Source organism: Pinus tabuliformis, chromosome 8 (genome assembly GCF_031772625.1).
Source record: "Pinus tabuliformis cultivar Carrire ecotype Pingquan chromosome 8, CPIR1, whole genome shotgun sequence".
In the NCBI taxonomy this organism is placed as follows: domain Eukaryota; kingdom Viridiplantae; phylum Streptophyta; class Pinopsida; order Pinales; family Pinaceae; genus Pinus; species Pinus tabuliformis.
In genome coordinates this window covers 123211735-123222172 of record NC_142294.1, presented here as the reverse complement: position 1 = coordinate 123222172, position 10438 = coordinate 123211735, and positions in this window count along the sequence as shown.

Below are 10438 nucleotides of genomic sequence, written 5' to 3'. Positions count from 1 at the left end.
CTGGGCATCTAGTATTAAGAAACAAGTTACAACTAAATCATAATTAACAATTACATTTGAATCAAGTGATTTTTTATTCAAACATGGATGGCATAACAATGTTGACAATGTGAACATGGAAGAACTTCTACAAGCTGGTGTTGAGACAACGGCCAGTCAACCCAATGGCAAACTGATTAGGTTCTGATGGATGTGCAGCAATCACAAGCGGATAGACATTGTCACTGCACATATAAATCAACACAAATCCATTTTATAATTTTGCTTATTTATATAATTTTGTTTATGTATATTAGAGTTTTTCACAACATCCATTCAGCAAGATTGGGCTACCAACATCCTAGGCATTTAACACACATTGCATCTATTTAGTATTTACATTGAGAAAAACAAAGGCTTTTCATGAAAGGACAAAAACGCGAAACCAAAATATTAAACAAAAGGGATGGGATGGAAAAGGCACTGGAAACTAACAACCTCATAATGCAAAACTGGGAGATATAAGTAAAACTAAAAGCCAAGTTGCATAGCACCATCTAAGCAATACAACAAACAACCGTGACCGCATTGCAAGATGATCCTTGGCCAAGTTTGATTGATAAAACAGATTCCCCCCCGCCTCTGTGAGCTGCTAACTTCCTTAGTTGATTGATATAATACCTTAATATGGTTGCTCCTAGATCAAACTTACATTTGTATAGAAGCATTTGGAGGAATACAAATTGCAACTACTGACAAAAAGTTATGCCCTATCAAGTTGCAAAAAATTGATTATTAAATTTCAAGATGCTCTTGAAAGATGGACAGCAGAGTGGAGGAGGTTCCATCCTCTTTCTTTCTGATGCTCACGATTTTTAAGTTAAAATGGGCTTTGGCCAAGGGACCAACAATCAGGAAGAGCTTCTGTCCTGTAAAAACTTGATGCTTTTCACTCTTGAAAAGGGATGCACTCAGATTCATGTTTTCAGGGACTCTATGTTCACAATCAATTGTCTCAACAAAACACAAGTATGCAGGAACATATTATTCATGCCTATTCTAGAGGAAACCAATCGCCTCCCAAAAGAGGGCCTTGATATGGACCAAGGACTGTGGGTATAATGGAACAAAATAATGGACAGGCCTATGAATTCTTTCACAGGCCTTACAGGGACATTCCTTTTGGGGTAGCAAGAGCATAAATTCCCACAATTTTCATATCATTGTTCTCTTTCTATTTTTTTTCTCTTATCAGCCATACAGAAAGTAATTTTCTTGCTGGGTGAAGCAGCTTACTCACCTCACCTCGTATGTAATTAACAGTACTTATGTTTTTTGTTTTCAAGTTTCTTGTAAATGGTTGGATACTCCAATCAAAAGAGATCCTTTTATGAACTCAAACAGTAGTCTTTTTTTTACTCAAATGAATACACACAGGGTTTGTATATGCAGAATGTAATTTTGAATCATTTCTCAAATGAATGAAATTAAAATTCTACAAGGGTTTCTGAGACAGTCCAACAAGTAAAACAAAATGGCCTTTTGACAGAAGAGAGAACACTATCTGAAAAGCACAAACAGATTACGATTCAGCCATCAGTGAAGGTTTTCCTCCAGGTGTCCTCAGCCAAATTTTGAAAACAAATATTTACACTTGTTCTTTCTCTCCAGTGTAGCAGCAAAAGAGTGATGAAAATTGGCCTTTGCAGGTTGATGACTGAGCTAATTCCGGTGAAGTGTTAGCTGTTGGTTTCTTCAATTTAAATTGTAGTTGGGCATGTGCATTGAGATCTGCTTCCACTTGGTATTAGGTTTGTTTATCTCCTTATTTTTCCTAAAAGTTGTAATAAGATGCAGTGTTTTGATGGGGTAGTGCATATAGCAGAGCATGTGGGAAGAGAAGTTAAAAATTATTGGCATACTGTACATCTATACTATGAAAGTATTAAGTAATATTACAATATTCATAAGGACTATTAAAAGGACCACTTAATATATGTGAGTAATAAGGAGTGGAACATAGAGTTTCCCCAAATAAGTTGAGGAAGATGAAGCCCTAGAAGAAATGCTTATCAAGGCATTCATGGATTGGAGAAGCAGGTCAAAGATGGAAGCTTCTAGCTACTTAGGGTGTTTAAACTCCCATGAATGATTTATTGGATTAGGGATGTCGTAACATTTTCTTGGAAAAATAATACAGTTGAAATTTTTGAGCTTTTCCAGAAATCCACCAGCTTTATTGGCTGTTCTTATTCTCATAACAATTGGTATATGGCCCAAAGATTTTTTCACTATATTCTTTGCATCATAGTTGAGCTGTATTCAAGATATTATAGGGTTGTATTACTCAACGATTATCAATGGCATACCTTAATGTTAGTACTATGATGGGCATTATCACCTTTTGTTGCATCTATCACACAATGTTTTTAATTGCACCAACAAAAGTCATTGAATTGTAGTCATAACAATGCGAGGGTTCTGTAATGAATGTGAGGCATATATGTTCATAGAAATGAGATTGAACAGTGAATGGATGGGCAAGCAATATTCTCTTTGCACTTTGTTTTATGATTGTGATATTGTCAATGGAAACTAGATTAAACTTCCTCATTGGTCATATCAAAGATCTCCTAGGAATATGTTTTATTGCCAAATAGAAGTAGATATTCTATACTTTAATTAATTAGTCATTCACCAGTGGAGAGAACTCAAGGATGGATCTTCTTACAATCCTTAGTTTTGGTATTGAATTCACTGGTTGAAAGGGCATTTTCCAGAGGCCAATCATGATTCCGACTGCCATCTTAGTTACATTGCAAGGATTAAAGGATGACACATTTGTTATTTGTTTGTCTCAATTTGCTTAATTTTGAGAAGCTTGACAACAAGTTATAGAAAGGATCAAGAGATTTGCAGATCCACAAACCTTAGTAATTGTATATATGTTAATGCTGTATTGAGATATTGGGGTTCTGAAATTCAAGCTGGAGCTCACGTATATGGTACATTCTACCCAGCTTCCTTCTTATAGAATCTAGATCAATCAATATATCAAATGATGATACGCTTTTCCTATAGTGACTGCAAGTGTCTCTTTTATGTAAATGGATTTTACAATAAACTAGGACATTGCCTTCAAATATTTGAATGCAGATGCAAAAAATTTGCTTACAATGAACAATGACAGTGGGAGAAACATATCACCAGTGATATTTGATCAAACCAATAATGAAAATATGGCTAAGTTGTGAGCAAAGACAGATGTGTGGACAACCAGGGTCCAGTAAGATGAAATTAGTGAAGGTTGTAAAAAATGTAATATGCAAAGTCAGAAAGATAATGTTAGAAATTTACAATTGCAGACACGGTTGACAGAGCCAAGAGGTTCGTTTTTGCTGGGTGTTTAGGTGACCAAAATGCAGTATAAAAAGAGGATGAAGTCACTAGGATTAGATCCATGATTTTGCTGAGAATTTACCAACCAAGTCGCAACAAAAGGGAGCACATTTTTAGTTGGCAAGGCACCCATCAAATCGTTGTATTTAAGGGCCACGAAATGCCGTTGACAGAGGCACGATTTCCCTGGGGAAGCAGCAACGAAAACACAGTAAATTTTAGCACAAATTAGCCGTGGAAATTGGTAGGATTTCGCTTGGTAAAAGGTTCATTGAATCTGCTGTTTGAGGGGCCATTAAATGGTAGTGGTTTGTGCAATTTTTCGCGAGAAAACTAGAAGAGACACAAATAAAAACTATGTTCGAAAATAGCCAAGAAAATGGTTAACCTAAGAGGATCACAAATGTGCCAGAAATATGAAATTTTGTTCAAGTCAATTTGGAGTATGGTTTATTTGGGTTTCAAGTCAACTAGGAGTAGATTGTGAATTGGTGAAGCTCACCACCAGGGAACCACCCCCACGCAATTCCACTTTTGGTTTTTGTCATCCCACTTTTCAAATCTCAGCAGCAGACTGAGAGTGCCAACAAGCAAATATCCATGTGTTGAAAAAACCAAGCATGTCACCAAGAATCAAACACAAGTGTGTGCCATAAGTGCGCCCAGGAAAAGAACTTATGAATATCAAATGCATAACGCATCCAATAAAGAGATGAACACATTTCCATATATATGTTTTAAAAAATATTTTAGTGTTGGAACTTGGCAGGTTCATGCTTCTTCGTGAGACTAATATAAATGTACTGTTTCAACGTCATTGGTGGCAGATTTATGCAACATATTTGATCATTTAAGTTTAACAGATTTGCCTTTTCTTTTCCTACAAAGAATTTGCTCTTTATATGTGCTAGAGTTATTGGGATATTCTTTAGGAACTAGCATGCATGCAAATCTATATTTTTAAATCCCTAATTCTCATCATTTGCAAATTGTTCGTCTGCATCTATGCCAGAGGACAACTTAGCTTCAGAACGTTTGTAAGACAGAAAATGCAAATTTTAGCAAATATGGAGCTAATAATAAATGCCTTGTGGTGTCAGAACATTGTTTTCTTGGCTTCCTTTGAGCAATATCATTAGAGAGCCATATATTCTTCAAATTGGTGAGGGACCTTCAACCCAACGCATCAGTGGCTTCATGGGATTAAATGTTCCTCTTCCAATGGTGGCAGATTTATTCAACATATTTGATCATTGAAATTTAACAGATTTGCCTTGCCACCACATTCATCTCCTCCAAATTCAACTGAATTTCTTAACGCTGTCTCATTTTCTTCTTGTAATCCTTCGGGAAAGCTTCCTATTTCCACCACAATCTAAGTGAAGATGGAATGGTAGCATTAAGAATTTCTGAAGTCAGTTTGCCCTTGTTTTCTTATTGCTTTGGGAAATAAATTGGGGTTTATTAACATATCCCTAATTATTCACTGCATACCTCTGTACACAAAGCAAGTTCGTTTGGAGGGGCATCAGTCTGAATACAAAGAGTAGTTTGCCCTTATTTATTAACTGTTCGGTTAGGTTAGATAAAGAACCATCTCCAAGATGGAAGCAGAATATTGAAGAAACCAGTTCTGTTTGTAGATTTTGGGAAATCCTCTAAAGACCCAGGATTCAGCATCGACTAGAGAGACAATTTATTTGATATGGTTTATAAACAAAAAGGAATGAGCTCATATAGAGATATAGCAATTGCTTTTTAATTTAGTCACTCAAATTCATGTTTCTTTAGGTTGAAGGTAAAGCCACTAAAGTGGAAAAAATTGTGATGCCAATAATTAGAGGGATTGTGATAAGAAATTTAATATTCCAAGAAGAGGAGGTAGTAGTAGATTCTAAATAAATTAGCAATGCAACAACATAAATGTTTGCAAAAAATTTAGAGAGATCCACCTTGTTGAATAATGCATACACTACATGGATAATGGATTTGCACACTTTATGCCTTACGGCGTTTCCTTTGCAACATCTGGTGCAAATGCTAGTATATAATAATTAGGAAATATAGCAGTGGTGAATCATTGAGTCGTATAATGAAAAAGGAATATACACTTTTAATGAAAAGGCACAAACAATGGAAAATGATGTTGGCCTATAACGAAAGGGCACGAATACAGCCCAATGGGAGTCAATGGAAAAGTGGCCGATATGTTAGCGTATAATGAAAAGGATAGTGCAATGGCAGTGAAAATGTGTTGATTGACCAGGAAAAGGGATGCAGGGGAGACACAAGATAGAGAGAAATGACCGGCAGTGGAGCAACTGTGGACGCGAGGTCACGAAACTATGGAAACACTGTGGCCGTGAACAACAAAGAGAGCGGTGAACAACAACGGTGTATGAACAGGGGCGGCGTTTCAAGAGCCAATGGATAAACTACAGATTTAACGAACACATCTTAAGTAGACGCATCGGAGAGGACGAACACTGTATAGCAGTTTTTTCCTAGCCAGAGGACCGAAATGGCTCCAATATCAGATAGAGCGTAAAGTTCAGTTCTTTACAGAAAACACTGGCTAACGAGCCGACGATAAGGCATTCAATGTCTGCTTAGCTGCATACTCCTTAAGCGGATAACATAAATAAAAAATAACGGTTGTGTGTTATCGGCTTAAGGAGTATGCAGCTAAACGGGCTTTAACGCTCTATGGCAGGCTCGTTAGCCATTGTTATGGAAAATTAGCTTTCACCACCGAAACAAGTAGGTCTTTACTGTGTTGACAAATATGGTTATGCAACAAATATGGTTATGTTTTTAGGGTTTTGGATAGATGGTGATCAAGTTTTAGGGGTCATGTTTTTAGGTTTTGGATAGATGGTGATCAAATTTTTAGGGTTTTAGATAGATGGTGATCAGATAAACCATCAAAATACTCTTAAATATTAAGCCAAATACTCTTAAATATTAAGCCACTGATTCAATTACCTATTTTATTTGAGTGTTATTTTTAAATATAACCATAATGTAATCCTGTCAATACCAAACTAAAAAGATACCAACGTGGCTATGAAAGCTGGGTAATAGTGATAAGATTTGTTGTAAAAAAGTAATAGAGTTGCAGGGTTCGAAATTCTGCACTGCTTTTACAGCTATTAAGGTTTTTCTCAAAAAGGAATCTGTTTGTATTTTAGGTTTTTTATTTAATGATTTAGCCTAGCAGTTGAATGAGGATGTGCTGTTTGAATAGGCTTTCAGTGTGTTTGGCAAAAGCTGCACATTCAAACTACTGCGCATTTCTTGGGGAGGATATCATTGCATTTGCATTAGATCAGAGATTTAGCCATAGAAGCTGCACATTCAAACTGCGCATTTCTTGGGGAGGATATCATTGCATTTGCATTTGATCAGAGATTTAGCCATAGAAAATTGCTTACTTTCCACGACCGTATTAACTATTACTATTTTTTTTCAAACAATAACTAAATTCTTATAGCAGTTAGTTAATTTCATTGCCACAGGACATAATGTTTTTCAAAGGATACATGTCATTTAAATTTAAATGATGAAGGACACCTTTTAAAACAAAACGTTTTATGCGTGTTAGCACAGACATCCAAAACGTCAGAAAAATTGATATGACGGGTGAAACTGCATCGAAATTCCAGAACTGGTGCGGTCCATCATTGAATGATGGGAAGCAGGTCTGGAATTTCAAATTTTTCCTACTCGTCAAATGAAAATTTGATGACGTTTTTGTATTTTTCATGCCTTTCATTTTACGTTTTATTCAAATTTATGAGTGTCAATCTTTTTTTATCATTTTTATTTTGGCATTTTTTAAATGAAGAATTTATTTAACATACAGTTTTTAATAGAAGTTCAATTTTTTTATAATCTTTCATGGTTGGATGAATATAAGACTAGTGTCAAATTTTGAAAAGTTTTCCTGTTTATTTTCTTATCTAATTTGCCTAAGGTTCAGTAGAGATTCATTGAAATCACAAGTTTGACGGGTGAACTCTTCACAATTGAAGTGCCCTAGAGATTTTTAGGTGTGTTGAATCTATATAAATAGTCAGAAACACCAATTTAGACAAAGCAAATCAAAATTTAACAACAATGTGTAAATAATATTTATCTTTGTCTCATATGAATTCACTTCTGTAAAGAGTATTATTAAAATTATATATCAAAAATGTCTGCCTCTCGACCCAATAAACAAAGAGAACAGAAAATAAAGTAATAAGCAGTAGGTTAGGTTAAGAGCAGTAGCTAGTAACTGGACTTACTTGCAGCTTGCAATCTGGATACTAAACCATTGTCTCGATACCTGCTCTGCAACAGCAAGCTCCTCCATTCATTCGAATTCCGGGAGCGATTGGGATTTCGCTGATGCGTAAATGGTTCCATCTCTAATCCTGCTTCCACAGACCCTGCACAATGTTGGACTAACCCCACAAGCATGCTTCCTACTTCGGATGGACCATGCTTGCTATTTTAGATGATTTACGCTGGGTGAATAGCGCGAATATTCTTTCCCCATTTCAATTTTCAAATTTTGAATTCACCAACTTCAGTTAAATTCTATCACCCAAGACAAAGGCAACTTGCGTTGGAAGCACGATACCATAACCGTGAGTTAACGAAATTGTTTTAGGCGCATTGGAATTTGGAACATCAAGTGACCCACCGGTGGTTGTGAACTGGAATATATGTCAAAACATATGATGGCAGGATGACCATGTTTTAGGAATAACTATAGGAGTAGTCTACCTAGGCGGTAGAATGGACCTTTTTCCGGCACCGGCCGGAAAATCGTCCGGCTCCGGCTGCCGAATATCTCTCCCCTTCCGCCACCATCTCTCCGCTCCACCACCACCTTCCTCCGCCACCCTCCCTCACCGCCCTGACATTCCCTGACCGATCGCCTGACATCCCTGACCGATCGGGGAGTAATTCCTGCGGGGAGTAAACGCTCTGCATAACTATACACATAGGTTGGCAGGGCACTGTCAAGATAGCCTGGTACTGATAGGGTACGGTCTGGAGTTGTATTAAACACTAGACTATTGGAAATATCGGTTGCCAATTTAGAGGCGCTTGTAGGTTTAGACAAGTAATTATAGATTTTGACAAGTTCAATTTGAAATGGGCCATCATTTTGACAGGTTATCGATTTCTAACGCACGTCAGGTTTGACGGGAGAGAATTTCTGGTAACAGTCAAATACGTTTTGGAACGCCAAATACGTCCTGTGGGACGTCAAATTCCAGGCCTGATGGGAAGAATATATAAATTGGGTACCCTTCAGTGAGATGTTCGCCATGTTCGGGGAAATAAATATTATTGTGCGAGATGGAGATTATTGCGTACTTGAATGATTGCAGAGCTGAAAAACACACCAGGGCTCGCTTTTCTTACACATGGAAAAGACTGATCCAGTGGTTACAGGGGAAGTGGAGGTCAGATATATGTAATGTCATGTCGATCAAAGATTTCAGCGTACTTCTTTACACATTGAAAAGACTGATCTAGTGGTTATAGGGCAAGTGCAGTTCAGATATATGTAATGTTATTTCAGGATAGGCTTGCACAATTATATTAATAGGTATGGTTTCTGTACTTTGTGCATTTTTTTCATTTTAAAAATCAATGGATCTTTTACCATTATTTATGTATATAGGGTTATTTGTTATTTTATAATTTATATATTAATTTCATAATTGTATGAGAGAATGTGAAAATGTGTATAAAATAATGTTATTTGTTATTGATAATTTGTATAGTATTTCATAATTTTATTAGTAAAAAATTAAATATGTATTTATTTTGGAATAGGGTTTTCATAATTTTAATTTATTTATCAATAATTATTGGATGGTTGGCCTAGATTTAACATCCATAGAATATTTTGGAATATTTTAAGTAATATAAACACATCAAAAGCTAAGATTTATTTTCAAAGTAGTTGTGTCATTTTTATTCTTTTAATTAAATTTATTAATTAAAAAAAGTCATATAAAATGAGTAGTGAATTTTTTGGTCATGTGGTATTGATGAGCCATGGTATTGGCAAGTGATATTATAACAAAAAATATTCAATGTCTTGTGAATTGTTTTTTAAATGTAGATATATTTATATATATTATTTTTTATCATTAATAATAATAACAATAATTTTAAATAAAATCTTCTTTTAATTTTAATAATTTAAAATATACAATGAATTAAATGTTTTTAGACATAATAGATGGATACTTTTGTGCATTTACTACTTATTTAATTTATATAATTGCTCTAATTTGTATAGTAATTTTATAACCCATTTAATCTATATAAACACTCTAATTTGTATAATAATTTTATAATTATATGAAATAAATGTAAAAAACATAGATAAAAAAAATACCAATTCAAAAATAAAAAAAATTATCAATATCCGCGATTTCTAACCATCTTTCAAGATTTAAATAAAAAGAAAAAATAATACGCCAACTTTTAATTCAGCGACATGTTCTCCATGTTTTGAGAAATAAATATTACTGTGTACGTGGAGCGCATATAGCATATAGAGTACGTTCTAGAATAATTTCAGAGTTGAAAAAAACCTAACCATCTTTAAAGACTTAAATAAAAAGAAAAAATAATATGCTAACTTTCAATTCAGCGACATGTTCTCCATGTTTTGAGAAATAAATATTATTGTGTACGTGGAGCGCATATAGCATATAGAGTACGTTCTAGAATAATTTCAGAGTTGAAAAAAATTCTGAGACTCGATTCTCTTATAAGTAGAGTTTAGATATATGTAACGTTAGGTACAAATATGGTCAGATTCCTCACGTTTTCTTGCGTAATGTACTTCCTGCAAATTTATCTTTAACAATAAAAGTCAGGTTCTGTCATCATTTTATAATAATGAATTATTTAACATAATTATCATATATGTTACATAGTTCATAATTTTTAAAAATTTGTTTTAAAATTTTTTTATGGTACTGAATCCATTTCTATTATTAAAAAAAAAATTAAACATTCCCAAAATCAAATTTGGTGAAGA